This window comes from Nicotiana tabacum, chromosome 22, assembly GCF_000715075.1.
Source record: "Nicotiana tabacum cultivar K326 chromosome 22, ASM71507v2, whole genome shotgun sequence".
Classification (NCBI taxonomy): domain Eukaryota; kingdom Viridiplantae; phylum Streptophyta; class Magnoliopsida; order Solanales; family Solanaceae; genus Nicotiana; species Nicotiana tabacum.
The window spans coordinates 213,131,176-213,150,925 of NC_134101.1; the positions used below are offsets into that span (position 1 = coordinate 213,131,176).

General features: G+C 38.2%; 1 protein-coding gene across 1 annotated transcript in view; it reads left to right on the forward strand.

Annotated features, from left to right (window-relative positions):
* LOC142176255 (uncharacterized) overlaps nucleotides 1–19,750 on the forward strand; it is a 37,396-nt gene that overhangs the window by 16,710 nt on the left and 936 nt on the right. The window lies entirely within an intron of this gene.

Below are 19,750 nucleotides of genomic sequence, written 5' to 3' on the forward strand. Positions count from 1 at the left end.
TGTGATTATGAATCAGAATATGATGAAGATGAGGTTTTTGAAGAGATTAGTAAAGAGTTAATTCACTTTGAGGAAAAAGTCAAACCTAACTTAAGTGATACCGAGGACATCAATATAGGGGACACGAGTAATATCCGAGAAACTAAAATAAGTGTCCATCTGGAACCAAAGATCCGAGAGGAGTTAATTAAAGCACTCATAGAATTCAAAGATGTTTTTGCATGGTCGTATGACGACATGGCGGGACTGAGCACTGATTTAGTGGTTCACAAATTGCCCACCGATCCAACGGTGCCTCCTGTCAAGCAGAGGTTGAGAAAATTCAAGCCCGACATGAGTGTGAGAATTAAGGAAGAAATCACCAAACAATTGGAAGCAAAGGTCATTCGAGTCACTCGATATCCTGTTTGGTTAGCTAATGTCGTTCCTGTGCCAAAGAAAGACGGCAAAATTAGAGTATGCGTCGACTATCGCAATCTCAACAAAGCAAGTCCAAAGGATAATTTCCCATTACCCAATATCCATATTTTGATCGACAATTGTGCCAAGCATGATATAGGGTCTTTCGTGGATTGTTATGCCGGGTATCATCAAATTCTAATGGATGAAGAAGATGCAGAAAAGACGGCATTCATCACACCATGGGGAACTTATTGCTACCGGGTAATGCCATTCGGTTTAAAGAACGCCGGAGCAACCTATATGAGAGCAATGACCACAATGTTTCATGATATGATACACAAGGAGATTGAGGTATACGTGGACGATGTGATCATAAAATCAAAGCATCAGGCCAACCACGTTGGGGATTTGAGGAAGTTCTTCTTAAGACTTCGCAGGTACAACCTCAAGCTTAACCCTGCCAAGTGCGTATTTGGAGTTCCATCTGGAAAGTTGCTGGGATTCATAGTCAGTCGACGAGGCATCGAGCTAGACCCGTCAAAGATCAAAGCCATCCAAGAAATGCCACCTCCAAGAAACAAAACTGAAGTAATGAGTTTGTTGGGAAGGTTAAATTACATCAGCAGGTTTATTGCTCAGCTCACAACAACCTGTGAGCCAATTTTCAAATTGTTAAAAAAGGATGATGCGGTCAAATGGACCGATGAGTGTCAAGAAGCGTTCGATAAAATAAAAGGGTACTTGTCAGACCCACCCGTGTTGGTCCCGCCAGAGCCAGGAAGACCTTTGATTCTTTACTTGACGGTTTTAGAAAATTCATTTGGTTGTGTATTGGGGCAACATGACCTCACTGGCAAAAAAGAACAGGCCATCTACTACCTTAGAAAGAAGTTCACAGCTTATGAGGTTAAGTATACTCATCTGGAAAAGACATGTTGCGCCCTAACATGGGTAGCTCAAAAATTGAAACACTATTTGTCATCTTACACTACTTACCTCATTTCTCGGTTGGATCCATTGAAATACATTTTTCAAAAGCCAATGCCAACGGGAAGACTTGCAAAGTGGCAGATATTGCTCACAGAATTCGACATCATCTATGTGACTCGAACTGCAATGAAGGCTCTAGCACTGGCCGATCATTTAGCCGAAAACCCGGTCGATGAGGAATATGAGCCATTGAAAACTTATTTTCCTGATGAAGAAACAATGCATATCGACGAGGTGGAGCGAATTGAAAAGCCTGGCTGGAAACCTTTCTTTGATGGAGCCGCTAACATGAAAGGAGTCAGAATAGGAGCTGTAATCATTTCTGAAACAGGGCATCACTATCCTGTTACGGCTCAATTGCGATTTTATTGCACCAATAATATGGCTGAATATGAAGCTTGTATTTTGGGGTTAAGGCTAGCCGCAGACATGGGTATCCGAGAAATCTTAGTCATGGGAGATTCAGATCTTTTGGTACATCAAATTCAAGGAGAATGGGAAACCCGAGACTTGAAGCTCATACCATACCGATAATGTCTACATGATCTTTGTCAGCGGTTTCAATCAGTGGAATTCCAACATATTCCAAGAATCCATAATGAGGTTGCCGATGCATTGGCTACCCTGGCATCAATGTTGCATCATCCGGACAAAGCTTATGTAGATCCAATACATATTCAAGTCCACGATCAGCACGTTCATTGCAATATGGTTGAAGAAGAATTTGATGGTGAACCATGGTTCCACGACATCAAGGAGTATATCAGAATGGGGATATATCCCACACAAGCCACAGGAGATCAAAAGAGGACCATTAGGCGATTGGCAAATGGATTCTTCTTAAGCGGAGGAGTTTTGTATAAAAGAACACCAGATCTTGGATTATTAAGATGCATAGATGCCAGACAAGCTACAACTGTCATGTCTGAAGTACATTCAGGAGTTTGCGGACCCCACATGAGTGGATATGTGTTGGCAAAGAAAATCCTCCGAGCCGGTTACTATTGGCTTACCATGGAGCGAGATTGTATCAGTTTTGTGCGCAAGTGTCATCAATGCCAAATACACGGAGATTTGATTCATTCTCCACCATCCGAGTTGCACACAATGTCGGCACCATGGCCCTTCGTTGCCTGGGGCATGGATGTGATTGGACCAATTGAGCCGGTAGCATCCAATGGGCACAGGTTCATTCTGGTAGCTATTGATTATTTTACCAAATGGGTTGAGGCCAAGACATTCAAATCAGTGACCAAGAAAGCTGTGGTCGATTTTGTCCACTCAAATATCATATGTCGATTCGGAATCCCGAAGGTGATCATCACAGATAACGGTGCTAATCTTAACAGCAACTTAATGAAGGAAGTATGTCAACAGTTTAAGATTACGCATCGCAACTCTACCCCATATCGGCCCAAGGCGAATGGAGCAGTAGAAGCAGCCAACAAAAACATAAAAAAGATACTTCGGAAAATGGTAGAAGGTTCAAAACAATGGCATGAAAAATTACCATTTGCATTATTGGGATACCGCACTACTGTTCGCACTTCAGTAGGAGCAACTCCTTATTTGTTGGTATACGGCACTGGAGCAGTAATTCCTGCAGAAGTTGAGATTCCTTCCCTTCGGATCATCGCCGAAGCAAAGATTGATGATGATGAATGGGTCAAAACCCGTTTAAAACAGTTAAACTTGATTGATGAAAAACGATTGACCGCAGTATGCCATGGTCAATTATATCAAAGAAGAATAGAAAGAGCATACAACAAAAATGTGCGTCCCCGGAAGTTTGAAGTAGGTCAGCATGTGCTGAAACATATTCTTCCACATCAGGTTGAGGCAAAAGGCAAATTTGCCCCGAATTGGCAAGGACCATTCATTGTGACCAGAGTATTATCGAATGGTGCACTATGTTTAACAGATATTGAAGGCAAATGCATAGACATGGCGATCAATTCTGACGCGGTAAAGAGATATTATGCATAAAATTTTGAATGTTTGTATTTAGCATTATTTCGAAGATTGGAATGACAAAGGCAATTTATTCTGCTATCCAAACACTATACCCTTTGTTTCCCCCTTTGAGCCATACTTGTTTCTTTCCTACCCCCTCTTGGAAGCAATGAAAATCAAATAAAAAAAAAGAAAGAACATCACTATTATTTAGTGAACTACGTTTGATCTGATTCCTCAAAGAAGGATACGTAGTGAACTACGTTTGACCTGATTCCTCAAAGAAGGATACGTAGGCGCCTCACGGCTCGGTCATAGGGTGCACGACATATACAATGTGCACGAAAAGAAACATTAAGAGACCCCAATCAAGAGACTGGGGCAGGAATTGTATTGGAAACAAGAAAGATTCCAAGAGTTGTAATTTTAAACCCATACCAAAGCTATTTAGCTTTTAATACCTTTTCCATTTCTAACTCCATACCAAAAAGACCTTTCGATCAATCTTAGAAAAATGTTGAGTCAAGCAAATGAAGGTGGTTCATAACACTCTGGTACAAACAAGAAAAGAAAGTAAAAATGAGAGAGTCTTATAGGTGAAAACCCACACGGGCACCATAAGGCGACGGAAGTTGAGAGAAAAGTAAAATGAGAGAGTCTTATTGGTAAAAACCTTCGTAGGCACCATAAGGCGAAAAGGAAGTGAAAAAATGAGGAAAGTTTATCGGTGAAAACTCTTTGAGACATTGCAAGTCCAACAGGTCTGTGAAATGAAAAATGAAGTTGGATTATGGAAATTTTGGCGAAAACAAAAATGAGACAATTGAAAGGAGATTGATTAAAAGACTGGGTTGATTAATCCGAAATGCATACCCTGATCATTGGTGCCAGTAACTCCAATCATATAAGTTTTTATTCTTTCTCTAACCAGTCATCCAAACTTGGATTTTTCTTTTCATTCTATAATTGTCGAAATCAGCGTGTTTCGTCACTAATAATCTTACTTTTCTAAAAGCTTTGAGATAAGTTTTATTCCAAACAAATAAGAAAGAATGTCAAGGTATACTACCAAGATTCAAGGTTACAAAATACAGCCACGAAAGGTGGGAGATAAAAGATATGGGTGTAAGAAAGGTGAAATCAAAAGTGGATCAGCAAAGTCAGAAGGGACATATGATTACAGTTAAAAGGGTTTGAAGGAAAACATACAGAGGGGAATCCTATAGTCAAGGATCAATTACAAGGACAAAACAGTCTTTTCAACCATTCCAAGGCAATAAAGAGAGACGAAGAGAAGCATCACCATCGGCAAGAATACCCCAGTCAACCACCCTACTTTAAACTAACGAAGTTTTCTTTGATTTAAAACAGGGGCAAATACAATATTTGTGTCAGGAAATACCTGGTAAAGAATTGAAGAAGTCAGGCGTCCACCTGGAGAATGAGGATGAGAATTAAAGAAGTCAGGAGTCCACCTGGAGAATGAGGATGAAGAATTAAAGAAGTCAGGCGTCCACCTGGAGAATGAGGATGAGAAAAAGAAGAAGTCAGGCGTCCACCTGGAGAATGAGGATGAGAAAAAGAAGAAGTCAGGCGTCCACCTGGAGAATGAGGATGAGAAAAAGAAGAAGTCAGGCGTCCACCTGGAGAATGAGGATGAGAAAAGAAGAAGTCAGGCGTCCACCTGGAGAATGAGGATGAGAAAAAAAGAAGTCAGGCGTCCACCTGGAGAATGAGGATGAAGAATTAAAAAAGTCAGGCGTCCACCTGGAGAATGAGGATGAAGAAGTTAAGAAGAAGTCAGGCGTCCACCTGGAGAATGAGGATGAGAAAAAGAAGAAGTCATGCGACCACCTGGAGAATGAGGATGAGAAAAAGAAGAAGTCAGGCGTCCACCTGGAGAATGAGGATGAAGAATTAAAAAAAGTCAGGCATCCACCTGGAGAATGAGGATGAAGAAGTTAAAAAGAAAGTCAGGCGTCCACCTGGAGAATGAGGATGAGAAAAGAAGAAGTCAGGCGTCCACCTGGAGAATGAGGATGAAGAAAGAAGAAGTCAGGCATCCACCTGGAGAATGAGGATGAAGAAGAATTAAAGAAGTCAGGCGTCCACTTGGAGAATGAGGATGAGAATTAAAGAAGTCAGGCGTCCACCTGGAGAATGAGGATGAAGAATTAAAGAAGTCAGGTGTCCACCTGGAGAATGAGGATGAGAATTGAAGAAGTCAGGCGTCCACCTGGAGAATGAGGATGAGAATCAAAGAAGTTAGGCGTCCACCTGGAGAATGAGGATAAAGAAAGAAAAGAAGCAGTCAAGGCACTCACCTGGAGAACGAGGGAATGCAATGGAAATGTTGAAATCAAAAGCCGCTCGTATGATAAAGGAGCACATTTAGATTCAATAAAACAGAGGAGTCCAACAAAATCCCCAGCAAGAAACAACAAGAGTTCAAAAAGAAAATACGGGACACAATGAAAAGGAATACGGAATAAGCCAAATGCCCAAGAGTCACCAAGATATCAAGACAACAAGAAACGCAAGGGCATGATCCAGATAAGATTTTTATAATTCCTGTACCATAATCTAGTTTAGTTTTTTGTATTACCTTTGAAGTAAGGTGTAATAAGGAGGTCAGCAAGCAGTAAAAACAGCACGAAGCAGCAGTAACATCACAGTCCCACGGTAGTCCCAGCTAAAAAAAAAAAAAAATTTCCCGAACTACATTGACCTGATTCCTTTATAGCCAAGGATATGTAGGAAACCTTTGAAGCAGAGGTTCGGTCAAATCTTTCAAAAAAATGCTTCCCACGGAGTATTTGAACGGGCAAAAATCGCTCGTATCCGCTCACTTTATCTTTGCACGAAAACTCTTCGAGTTTCCGCACAAAGAGGGGCAGCTGTGAGCACGTGATTTTTGCCTTTACGAAAACTACTCCAAAATAAATCAAAAAAATAAATAAATTTCTTTTACTGCGTAATTTTTGAATTTGCGTGGTGTTAAATATTTGTGTTATGTCCATAAATATTTACTTTGTCATAATAAAATGAAAAATAAAATAAAATACATGTTGCATGCATATAAGATTTAATTATGCATTTAAAAGATAATTTAAATAAAATCACAAAAAATATGCAATAGTTCTATTTTCCACTATGTGTTTGATGTTTTGTCTATGTGTTAAATAATTGTTATAGAGTAATTAATATATTTTTGTGAAGTTAAAATTGTTTTATTAGAAATTTAAATTAGAAAAAATGAAAAAATATATATATATATATATACAAAATCGGACCTGGATTAAATTCCAGGCCCAAATCAAGTTAACCCTCCACAGCCCAGTCCAAACAAACCCCAGGTCCGATCCAATACCACCAAATCCAAACGACGTCGTATGGGCACTTCAAATCTGGGCCTTTGATTTGTTTCAATCAAACGGTCCAGTTCAGCCATTGCTTAAACGAAACGACGACGTTTTACGCTGTCAGATCTGAACCGTTCATCTATCTTGATCCAACGGCCTCAGGAACTCATCCAAACCCGATCCATATCACCCCCGGGCTGACCCCTTTCCCCCAAACTTAAGCCAAACGACATCGTTTGGTTAAGTGAATAAATCCTGACCACTCATCCTACTAGATCTAACGGTCAGCATCAACCCACCCCGTCCCTATATAAGCCCATAATCCTCACCCCGGCCCCCTAACTAAACCCCCCTCTCCACTGTTCATCATCACCTTCCTCAGACCCCCCTAACCCTAGCCTCCCTTATTCCCCACTGCCTGAAACCCGACGGCATCAACGCCGCCGGTCACCAAAATAACACCCTAGAACCCCCTGAACACCCTCTATCCGAATATGTTAGCCTCTTGGCTCGAATCTTCCTGAAGGTTCTCGAATCTTCATTTGAAGGTTCTCGAATCTTCATTTGAAGATTCGAGCCAAACTCAGATCTAAACCTAACAGCCCCAAATCGACACCATAACTTCCCCTAACCACCCTAGGTATGGATCTGTTGCTTGTTTGGCTCGAATCACTTCCGAGCTTCTCGAATCTTCTTTTGAAGATTCAGACCAAACAAGAACAAACTCAGACTTGTTCTAAAATGACACCAAATGACCCCTAGGCTCCCCTCACCCTTGTGTCATCTTTGGTTCCCTTCGAATCAGCCCGGAAATGTTCGGATTTAAGATCCAAGAACCTGAAACCCTAAAATTTTCCAATCTTGGAATTTTTCTGATTCGAGTGAAGGATTGAGGTCTAATAGACTTTAATCGAGGTATTCTCAACTGAGAATACTTCGAATAAAGTCTGGTCAGCCTAAAAAATGTCCGAATTCAAGTTGAGTCTGTGCCTGAATGAATTTGAAGATTCAGAGGTATTTTTTTCTATTTCTTTTGTGTATTCTACGTGTATTTTATGTTTGTTTCATTAGTCTGTAATTTTCCCATCTTTTGTTGTTATACTGTATCATACTCGTCTATATGATCAAAATATGAAACTGTTTCTGTTGGTTGTGATTATTCACAATGTAAGTAATCGACTCGATTAAGTTCGTCGATTAGTTATATTATGAATTCTCATTTATGATAATGCTGATTGAAACAGTCTGTTTTTTTTTGTTTTAGACTGATTATGGACAAATGTCATAAATAGTCAACTGATTAATACTCGTCAATTAAATCATGTCTGTTTGCGAATCAGTGAATTCAAATGTATGCTGTATATGTTGTTTTCTGAACAGGGCATTGTCAGTATATTGACAATGCTCCTGTGTATGTTTAATCTTAGTTCAATGCTGAAATTCAGTTTGACTTGCTATGTTGAATTCAGTATAATTTGTTGTGATATTAGGTTTAATTTCAATTTCACAAATGTTGGTTAGATACCATTGTGTTAGAAAAGTGCATTCTCAGTCAAGATTCAGTCCAGAACTTGATAGGATTGGTTATAGCTGTTTAATTCAGAAGGATAATCGATTTTGAACAAATTTTAAAATCTATTTTGTATCAGATTCTGATTTCCTTGAGGGCAGTAATAACAGTAAGCTTTCAGGGGTACTACTGGTAATGAAACAGTGAGGATAGTAGTGTGCTGATAGTGGAGTGTTAGTGGCTTTTAATTTAATGGGGTAATGGGAAACAAAGGGTAATGGGTTGCTAAAAATCAGGGAAAAGTTAGCTTAATGGGATTTAAAGTGGAAAAACAGATTTTTAATGGAGATTTTCTGTTTTTTAAAAGATAAAAGTCCAGGCAGATCTGTATAAGAGGGGGGAATGGGGACTGACTTGAAAAAGGTGGAGAGACTCAGATTTTGAAAGAAAAAAAAAATCTGATTGATAAGTTTTCAGACAGAGTTTTTGAGAGCTTAGAGAGAGTTTTGGAAAGACAAAAAAAATAGGAAGAAAAAAATCTGATTTGAAAAGAAAAAGAAATCAGATTTTAACAGGAGATTCTAAGAAGAAAAAGAGAGTGTGAGATTGAAGAAAACAGAAACAGAAAAATCAGAAATAGGAATCCGAAACAGGAAGAAACTGAAAATCTGAAAAAATGTTATCCTTCTAGAATCTGTCCGTTGTTTGTTTTTGTGGATACTATTCAGTCTGAATCTGAAATTTTCCTCAAGTTACTGTCACTGTTCATCTGGATTAACGGGTTTGGTTCAGACTTGCTAAATACTGCTATTCTGCTGACTTTGTTACTGTTGCAACTGCTGAAATTTACTCCTTCTACCTTCGTTTTCAGGTACATATCTCTTAAATTCTATGTTGGAAAGAGATTCAACATGACAAATAAATGAATTTTAAATTGTAATACTGCCTTCTATCGTTTAAGTTTAAACATTTAAATTTCAGCTTTGGTTTCATGTTGGATAACCAGTAGTGAGTTCGACTTGACGGCTACAAGTTAATTATCTTATTTTTTAAATTCATATAAAAACTTTGTAATAATGTTATCCATGTTGAAATTTCATTAGTTTAGTTATCTTTGAGTTGTGTAAATAGGAAGCATGGCAGAAAGTTGGCTTTTATTTACACTTTACGGTATTGTTGGATAGGTATAGCATAATATGGAAATATCAAGGAAAATATGCTATTAGTTTATTTTGTTAGTTAATTAGTTGTTGTTTAAAGCTAGATGATGATTGGTTGCAATTTGCTATCTTTTGGCATAACATTGGTTGTGTTCATAATCTATAGTTTAAAGACGCGTTAGTATAATCCGTTATGTTCACGATGTCAAATATGGTAAGTAATATTGTATGCAATATCATTTTATTAAGTCAACTAGACTTGTTCTCTTTCTTAATAATAAAGGGCTTAGGAACTTATACAATGTGAAAGTTAATAGTTAGTAATAATTCACATAGATTGAGAATCAAATTGGTTTGATTATATATATATATCTATCCTAACTCAATCATAGGCATAATTAATTAAATTAATTTCGTCTATTAAGATTAAAACAAGTATATGAGAATAAGATGAGATGTACGAACACAAATTGCAAAACTTTATATCAATGGCAATTATGAATAGAACTTGCACTAAATAAAAATAATAAAAGTTCTTGAAAAATATTCTTTCCTTTATAATTCATTTTCAGTTTCATATACAATTCATTCTTTGGCATATATATATATATATATATGTTATATTTGTTAAAAATAGTATTAATCATATTTTTATTCTGTTCTTTGAATTTGAATAGTTGGAATGAATATAATTTATACTCGGAAATTATAATCGACGGGCAACTTTTAATAGATTGTGAATTCTTTTCAAAGAATTTAAAGGCCTCTAAAATGGGAATTCTCATGATTTTCACATAAAAAATATATGAATATAATAAACAATTTGTGGAAAATCCATAATACCATTACAAGTATTTTGCGCAATTAGGGATGCGTTCGCGTACCCTGATTATATTTTTAAAAGCAAATTCGGATTATGCGTACGCGCAATTTCGAGCGAATATTTAAGAAAAGGATTTTTCCAAAGGTGTTAAAATAATTTCATTTAACCCGAGGTGTGCAGTTCATTATCTAAATAAAAGGGGTGATGATGTTCCTGATTTTATTTTTGATTTTCGAATATATATTTTTTTTTATAAAAAAAAAACTATAACATGGATAATTTTATTGTGTACACGTACGCGTGGCACAATCCCTGGTACTTATAAAAAATATATAATACGAATATACGTACGCGTAATTCGTCCATATAATTGTAAACAATAAGTAAAAAGCGGTAGTAAAATCATGCAATAAAAACGTATTTAGTAAAATCAAGATAATTAAGCCAATAATAAAAACAGTTAAGCGACCGTGCTAGAACCACGGAATTCGGAAATGCCTAACACCTTCTTCCGGATTAACAGAATTCCTTACTCAGGATTTCTGGTTCGCAGAATAATAAACAGAGTCATAATCTCCTCGATTCACGGATTAAAATTGGTGACTTGGTACGCCTTAAAATTCCCAGGTGCCGACCCTGAAATAAATAAACCAATCCCGTCTCGATTGTCCTTTAATTGGAAAAACTCCCTTGCACCCTCGCGGGTGCGGAAAAAGGAGGTGTGACAATACTTAGATTCCGGGTCGAGCCGTTTAGCGAATTTCACGACCCTACCCAAAATAATAATGCGCTAGTTGCTTTAGGCGCGCCTTTAATAATTTAATTTTCTTAAACTCGGGTGCACATTTATGTGACCCAAATCCAAATCTCAACGGAGTCGAAATGTGTCTCTAATCACGGGTATATTGATTGTGACGTGGTTGGAGATGCATTTCCATGACGTTGCAAATTCCTTTTTTTTTTTAAAAAAAATAAGAATGAGATGAGCCTCCCCAAATAAAAATACAAAATTGCGGGGCCCTCAGTAAATACTTGTTTTCAATTACTTAGAATTCAGGAGGGCCGTTCAGCGAATTTCACGGCCTTCCCAAAATAATAACACGATAGTCTCTCTAGGTGCGTGTTTAATAATCCACTTTCTTAAACTTGGGTGTGCATTTCATGCGACCTAAATCAAAATCCCAAAACGTCAAATAAAATATGTTCCGGATTGTGGGTGCATTTCATGTGACGCAGTCCAAAGACATGTTTTAAGCGATGTTCACATTCCTTAAAATAATGATAATAAAGCGGTAAAAGATAAAATTTGCACATGGTTCATAATTGTATTTAAAATCAGATAAATAAGCCGAATATAACAGTTGAGCGACCGTGCTAGAACCACGAAACTCGGGAATGCCTAACACCTTCTCCCGGGTTAACAGAATTCCTTATCCGGATTTCTGGTACGCAGACTATAGTATGGAGTCATTCTTTTCCTCGATTCGGGATTAAAATTGGTGACTTGGGACACCCTAAAATCTCCCAAGTGGCGACTCTGAAATAAATAAATAAATCCCGTTTCGATTGTCCTTTAATTGGAAAAACTCCCTCGCACCCCCTCGGGTGCGGAAAAAGGAGGTGTGACAGCTCTGGCGACTCTGCTGGGGATATTTACCCCCAGAACCACTGGTTCAGGGTTAAGAATTCGAGCTTAGAATAATTGTTATTATTTGGCTTTATTTATTATCTGATTATTATATGTTTGGGCTCAATGTGCTAAATGATGCTTTTACCGCTTTGATATTATTTGAACTGTATATAAACTGTGCCGAAACCTTTCTCTTCTTACCTCCGGGGATGTGCTTACTGGGTGAGACTCCCTTATTCTATTAGTGTCGTACCCTAAATAAAAGAGGCTCGGAAAGTTTCTAAGCCGGCTGGCCTTTTGGTTCCCGGAAAGGAGCTCCTTCCTCAGCTCGAGTTGTCCGCTCGGGTACACTATCTAGAATACCGACCCAGGTTTTGAACATAGAATAACGTGACTTCATGCTGGATCCCTAGTAGGAACGCTTATTTTGAAAAAAAATACGATAATATGCTTACCAAAAAATACTTTCTTTCTTATTTCGAAGCAGTTCTTTCACAAATTCCAATTAAAAAAAATGTATTAGTTCATTTACTTATTCATGATCTGCCCGAACTACGCGGGTTTGATTCTCACCGGATGTGAGATACGTAGGCAACCCTCATCGGGTCCAACCCCCTTTTGCTAAAAAGCCAAAAACAAACAAATAAATAAATAATAAAAAAAACATGTCATAAGTAAGTCGGGTGATGTCCAACCCCACCTTTTGCTAAAAAGCCAAAAAAAACAAATAAATAATAATAAACAAAAAAAATATATGACAAATTTTAGTTTCGTCATAAAGAAGTTGGGTGACGCTGTTTTATCAAGACATAGCCGAATGTTCCCGAAAGGGACGCCGGAAGGCTGACTTTGCATAAACAGCCACCTTTGGGTCATTTTTTAAGACTTGGTCCAATTGACCCACACAGCCTTAAAAATCTTCGTCCCCGAGACGTTAAAAGACCGTGTTTGCAATATTGACTTTTCTAAATTAAAAAAAAACGATAAAAAGAGTCATAAATTAGCCAGGTGATTCTGCTTTGTCATAAATAGCCGAATGTTCCCGAAAGGGACGCCGGAAGGCTGACTATGCATAAACAACCACCTTTAGGTCATGTTTAGGATTGTTGGTTTAGTTGACCCACACAGCCTTATAAATCTTCGTCCCCGAGGCGCTGAAGGGCCGTGTTTACAACACCAAATCTTTTATTGTAAGTTGAAAAAAAAACAAAGAGTCAGCGGTCAGGTGAATACCGTCTTTTGTCATAATAAGCCGAGCCAGCTTCGGCCGCGTCTTAAACCGTTCTTGCCGAAATAGCCTTAGAGTATCTTTCAGTTGTCGAAAGGCTGTTTTCGTAAAAGAACGGACAAGTTTGTAAAGTGTCATAAAATAATCCTCCCCGGCATCAAAATTTATATGAAATTTGGAAGGGGCCGCATTTGCAAAAATAACCGTTTGGTTGCATTTGACAAACGGGGAAAGGAACTGGCCGTTTGTTTTGAGTTTGATTTTCGAGGACGTTTGTTGCCTCTTGTCAAAGGTCTGTTAGTATGGTTAGTTTTTAAACTTTTGGAATCAAGTTTGTTTTAATTTGAAAGTTGGAAATTCCAAAAAAAAAATAAAAAAAATAAAAAAAAATGTGTGTTTATTATTGTTTATCTTTTATTGGTCCGAACTACGCAAGGTCTGATTCATGCGGGGTCATGATACGTAGGCAATCTCCATAAGATTCGACCACAACAAAAAAAAAAGCAAAAAAGCACAACAAAAAAAAAGAAATGAAAAAAGAGAATGAAAAAAAAGGAAAAAATGAATTAAAAAAAAGAAAAAATCGAGAAAAAAAAAGAAAAAAGGGGAAAATGTTGTTAATAATGAGGACTGACTGAGTCCATTCCAACCTGTTGTTTTTGCAAAGAAAGTTAAGGTGGTTGGTTTGTGGTAAGCCGGACAATGGCACCCGGAATCCTTTACTTGCGTCTCATGATACACACTCTGCGAGGATCAGACCTGATAACAGAAGCACTCAAATCCTATTGGGAACTTGTTGACGGAGGTTGATGATATTGAAGTTGGCAATGGTCTTGCAATACTGATGCAAAGCTCAGTGGCTAAGACGCCAGTTTCGCTAAAGTGGGAGGACGCTCCGTTCCTTGGTTAGCAAAAGAGAAGCTGGTGGTGGCTTATTTTGTTGTCATTCCTGTTGTCCGGATTATTCTTAGAAGTTATAATCCAATATTATTTTGTGTCAATATCTTTCCGCTTATCTTTCCATTTTGTCATAGCAGGTTGTGTAAATTTTGTCCAGGTTGTCTAGGATTTTATTCCGGTTTGTTTTTTTTACCATTTCGTCGGTAGTCTAATACAAAGCCGGTCTTTTGTTATTTCCAGTCGTCTTTTTGTTTAGTTCTTTTACCATTTTGTTCAATGCCGATTCTAGTGACATGACATGCACACACAGTTTGGGCCTAATCTTAAAAGTTAATCATAAAACCCCAAGAAGGTGATCAAAGCATTTACAGAAAAAAGGACGGTTTGAGATTATTCGGAGCTCGAGTCATGTGGAACTAGGGCAAGTTAAACACAAAGAAAACCGTTAAAAGTAAAGATTCACCAAATTGGCATGAGAGTCGTTCAAGATAATAAAGTGAGAGTGTCGCCCAACGGCTTTAGAAATTGACAAATGGAAAAAGCAAATATGAATATGATTGTCAAGACCAACACCATCGAAGAGACTATAAACCTATGGTCAATTGTGTTGTTTGCACTTGGCATGTTTTGAAGACTGGAATGACGAAGGCATTTTGTTCTGCTACCTAAACACTTTATCCTTCGTTAACCCCTTTTGAGCCTTATTGTTTTCTTTCGTACCCCTCGTTCGGAATCAGTAAAAATGACTAGAAAACACAAGCATATGGCATGGGAAAAAAAACAACAACAAAACGAAAAAAGAGAAAATGAAGGAGGAAAAAAAAAGAAAAGAAAAATGATAACAAAAAAAAAACAAAAGAAAGTCGGAATGAAAAGAGGAATTGGGAACTACGTTTGACCTGATTCCTCAAAGAGGATACGTAGGCGCTTCACGGCTCGGTCATAGTTTTGAAAAATGAAAAAAAAATCAAATAAAATATCCCCAAGCAAGAAACTGGGGCAAAAGTTGCGTTTGTTGTAAATAAATCTAATTCCGAAGGTTGTAACTAATAACCCAAAATTAATATATTTTTGAGCCTTTTATACCCTTTCTTTCTAGCCTATCCAAAACCCACATTACGGTCCAAAGAAAGACCTTCTAACCAGTCTTCAAAAGATGCCAAGTCAGACAAATGAGAGTCTTAGCGGCGAACATAACATTCTGTTCCACAGCAGAAAGGACTCTAATCTCCAGCAGAGAGAGTCATACCGGCAACACTCCAAATCCCCAGCTGGAGAGAGATATAAAACGAGAGAGTCTTATTGGTGAAAACCTTCACCGGCACCATAAGGCGATGAAAGTTGAGAGAAGAACCAAAAATGAGAGAGACTTGATAGTGAAAACCCTTCGGGCACTACAAGTCGAATAAGATTGAGAATCAGATGGGGAATCGCCAATTGAAGATCTTGAAAGATGATTGACGGTAAAGGATAGGCCACATACGCATGTCATGGCCATTAGAGTCGGTATCTGCGTTTCATAGATTTTTATTTATAGTTTCTTTTGTAAAAGAGTCATCGTTTCCTTTGTCTTTTATTTTGTTTCTTTTATCTTTCTCCTTTCATAGAAAAATTCCCCAATAGAGTCTGTCTGGTCAGAACAAGTATGAAATGACTTCAAATATGCCATCAGCTTTCCAAGATGAGATCTGACTAGTACATCCAAATGGTATAGTCAGCGAGGAACAAGCGCGAGTCCAGTGTCAAAAAAGATATCCCCAGCAAAGGGGAATTGACAAAAGGATTGACGAGCGTCCAGAGGGATATCCTTGCCAAAAACCAAGGTTATAAACCTCAAGGCCAAGGCCCATGAACAGAGCAAGGAGAGCAGTGAGCATGATTTGGCGAAATCCATACTAGACTAAAAGGTCGGGAAAATGCCAGTTTCTGAGCTATGCCACAAAAGAAGAGGGATATCCCCAGCAGGAAGGGATTATCCCCAGCACATAATATCATTCCCAACAAGTTGTTGAACGCAGAGCAAGGAAGGAGAAAGGGAAAGCCATCCCAGTAGGAGTATCACAATCAACCACCATATTTTAAACTAACACATTTTGTTTGATTTGAAACAGGTAAAGGAAATGGCATTGATGCAGAAACGCATGCCACAAGGGATATTATCAAACTAGGGCAGAAAATTTTCCTTCCATTTAAAAAATTTTCTGGAAGTCAGGTACCCCCAGCTGATAACATTTTATCCCCCAACAGGTAAGTAAATAATTCCCCAACAGTGTTATCCCTAGCAGTTGCGAGGAGTCCAACACAAGGTTGGAAAGTCGGTATCCTCAGCGGTTCCTTTCGGGGAAAGGCAAAACGACTCTCAAGGGAGGTAGTCTTCGAAGGAAGAAGCTATGCAAAAATAAATAAAAAAAAAGAATAAAAAAAAAAGAAGAATAAAAAGATAATAATGAAAAAAAAGGGGGAAAAATCATCCCCATCTAAATAATCCCCAACAGTTTCGAGGGAAGACAACACAGGTAAGTAAATAATTCAAAAAAAAAAGCGAAGGTTTCATTAATAGGAGACGCACTTCCTAGTTTGAAATCATTAGAGTTCTACCCATAGGAGATGCATTTCCTCCTAAGTTTAAGTTTTACCCATAGAAGACGTATTTCCTCCTAAGTTTGTTTTGGTTTCACCTATAGGAGATGCATTTCCTCCTAAGTTTGTTTTGGTTTCACCCATAGGAGATGCATTTCCTCCTAAGTTTGTTTTAGTTTCACCCATAGGAGATGCATTTCCTCCTAAGTTTGTTTTAGTTTCACCCATAAGAGATGCATTTCCTCCTAAGTTTGTTTTAGTTGCACCCATAGGAGATGCATTTCCTTTTTAGTTTCACCCGTAGGAGATGCATTTACTCCTAAGTGGTTGTTAAAGATTAAAAAAAAAGACCTAGTCTGATGAACCTTCTCCTAGGATCAAAATCTTAGTCTGATGAATCTTTCTCCTAAGATACCAAAAAACAAGACCTAGTCTGACGAACCTTCTCCTAGGATCCAAATCTTAGTTTGACGAATTTTTCTCCTAAGATAGAGACCTAGTCTGATGAACCTTCTCCTAGGATCAAAATCTTAGTCCGATGAATCTTTCTCCTAAGATACCAAAAAGAAGAGACCTAGTCCGATGAACCTTCTCCTAGGATCAAAATCTTAGTCTGACGAATTTTTCTCCTAAGATAGAGACCTAGTCTGATGAACCTTCTCCTAGGATCCAAATCTTAGTCTGATGAATCTTTCTCCTAAGATACCAAAAAAAAGACCTAGTCTGATGAACCTTCTCCTAGGATCAAAATCTTAGTCTTACGAATTTTTCTCCTAAGATAGAGACCTAGTCTGATGAACCTTCTCCTAGGATCAAAATCTTAGTCCGATGAATCTTTCTCCTAAGATACCAAAAAGAAGAGACCTAGTCCGATGAACCTTCTCCTAGGATCAAAATCTTAGTCTGACGAATTTTTCTCCTAAGATAGAGACCTAGTCTGATGAACCTTCTCCTAGGATCCAAATCTTAGTCTGATGAATCTTTCTCCTAAGATACCAAAAAATAGAGACCTAGTCTGACGAACTTTCTCCTAGGATCAAAATCTTAGTCCGATGAATCTTTCTCCTAAGATACAAAAAAAAACGTTTGAATTTGAAAAAAAAAACAACGATTGAAAAAGAAAAGAAAAAAAAGAGTCATTTTTAGTTTTCTTAAAATTATCAATGTTTAGTTTTCCTAAAATCAGGAGCCCGCCTAAAGAGAGGAGTGACGTTTATTTTAAAAGTTGTTGAAATCAGGAGCCCGCCTTAAGAGAGGAGTGGCGTTTATTTTTGAAGTTGTTTAAATCTCGCCAACCTAAAAAGAGGAATGACATTTTATTTTCAAAGTTGTTAAAATCAGGAGCCCGCCTGAAGAGAGGAATGGCGTTTATTTTAAAAGTTGTTGTTAAATTCAGGAGCCCGCCTGAAGAGAGGAGTGGCGTTTATTTTTTTAAATCTCGCCAACCTAAAGAAAGGAATGGCATTTTATTTTCAAAGTTGTTGAAATCAGGAGCCCGCCTGAAGAGAGGAGTGGCGTTTATTTTTAAAGTTGTTGTGAAAATCAGGAGCCCGCCTGAAGAGAGGAGTGGCGTTTATTCTAAAAGTTGTTGTTGAAATCAGGAGCCCGCCTGAAGAGAGGAGTGGCATTTATTTTTAAAGTTGTTTAAATCTCGCCAACCTAAAAAGAGGAATGGCATTTTATTTTCAAAGTTGTTGAAATCAGGAGCCCGCCTGAAGAGAGGAGTGGCGTTTATTTTTAAATGTTGTTGTGAAAATCAGGAGCCCGCCTGAAGAGAGGAGTGGCGTTTATTCTAAAAGTTGTTGTTAAAACCAGGAGCCCGCCTGAAGAGAGGAGTGACGTTTATTTTAAAAGTTGTTGTTGAAATCAGGAGCCCGCCTGAAGAGAGGAGTGGCGTTTATTTTTAAAGTTGTTTAAATCTCGCCAACCTAAAAAGAGGAATGGCATTTAATTTTCAAAGTTGTTGAAATCAGGAGCCCGCCTGAAGAGAGGAGTGGCGTTTATTTTTAAAAGTTGTTGTGAAAATCAGGAGCCCGCCTGAAGAGAGGAGTGACGTTTATTCTAAAAGTTGTTGTTAAAATCAGGAGCCCGCCTGAAGAGAGGAGTGGCGTTTATTTTAAAAGTTGTTGTTGAAATCAGGAGCCCGCCTGAAAAGAGGAGTGGCGTTTATTTTTAAAGTTGTTTAAATCTCGCCAACCTAAAAAGAGGAATGGCATTTTATTTTCAGAAGTGTTGAAATCAGGAGCCCGCCTGAAGAGAGGAATGACGTTTATTTTTAAAGTTGTTGTGAAAATCAGGAGCCCGCCTGAAGAGAGGAGTGGCGTTTATTTTAAAAGTTGTTGTTGAAATCAGGAGCCCGCCTGAAGAGAGGAATGACGTTTATTTTAAAAGTTGTTGAAATCAGGCGCCCACCTACATAACGAGTGGAATACTTTTCAGTCTTTAAATTTCTTGTCAGGCGCCCACCTACATAACGAGTGAAATACATTTCAGTCTTTAAATTTCATGTCAGGTGCCCACCTGTATAATGAGAGGAATACATTCCAGTCTTTACTTTTCAAGTGTTGAAATTGGGAGCCCGCCCATAATAACAGAGGAATACATTCCAGTCTTTACTTTTCAAGTGTTGAAATTGGGAGCCCGCCCATAATAACAGAGGAATACATTCAGTCTTTACTTTCAAGTGTTGAAGTTGGGAGCCCGCCCATATAACAGAGGCATACATTCAGTCTTTAGATTTCTAGTGTTGAAGCCAGACGCCCACCTGTATAACGAGAGGAATACTTTTCAGTCTTTACATTTCATGTCAGGCGTCCACCTGTATAACGAGAGGAATACATTTCAGTCTTTACATTTCATGTTTCAGGCGCCCACCTGTATAACAAGAGGAATACTTTTAGTCTTATACTGCAGATTTTGGAAATCAGTAACCCCACCGGAAGGTAGAAGGTTACAATTGGAATCCCCAGCAGGAAACAATAAAAATCCCCAGCACCGGGAAGCAGAAGGCTACAACTAAAATCACCAACATTCAACCAAGTTATAAATAGCAGAAGCTCGCCTCAAGAATGCGAGTCAACATTCTGAGATGGTCGACAAAAGCTGGACACAACAAAAAGAACAAAAAAAGAAAAAAAGAGAAAAATGAATCCAAAGCACGGAAGTGGAGAACAGAGGTGGTCTGCTCAAGGACTAGCACCTACAACTAGCAA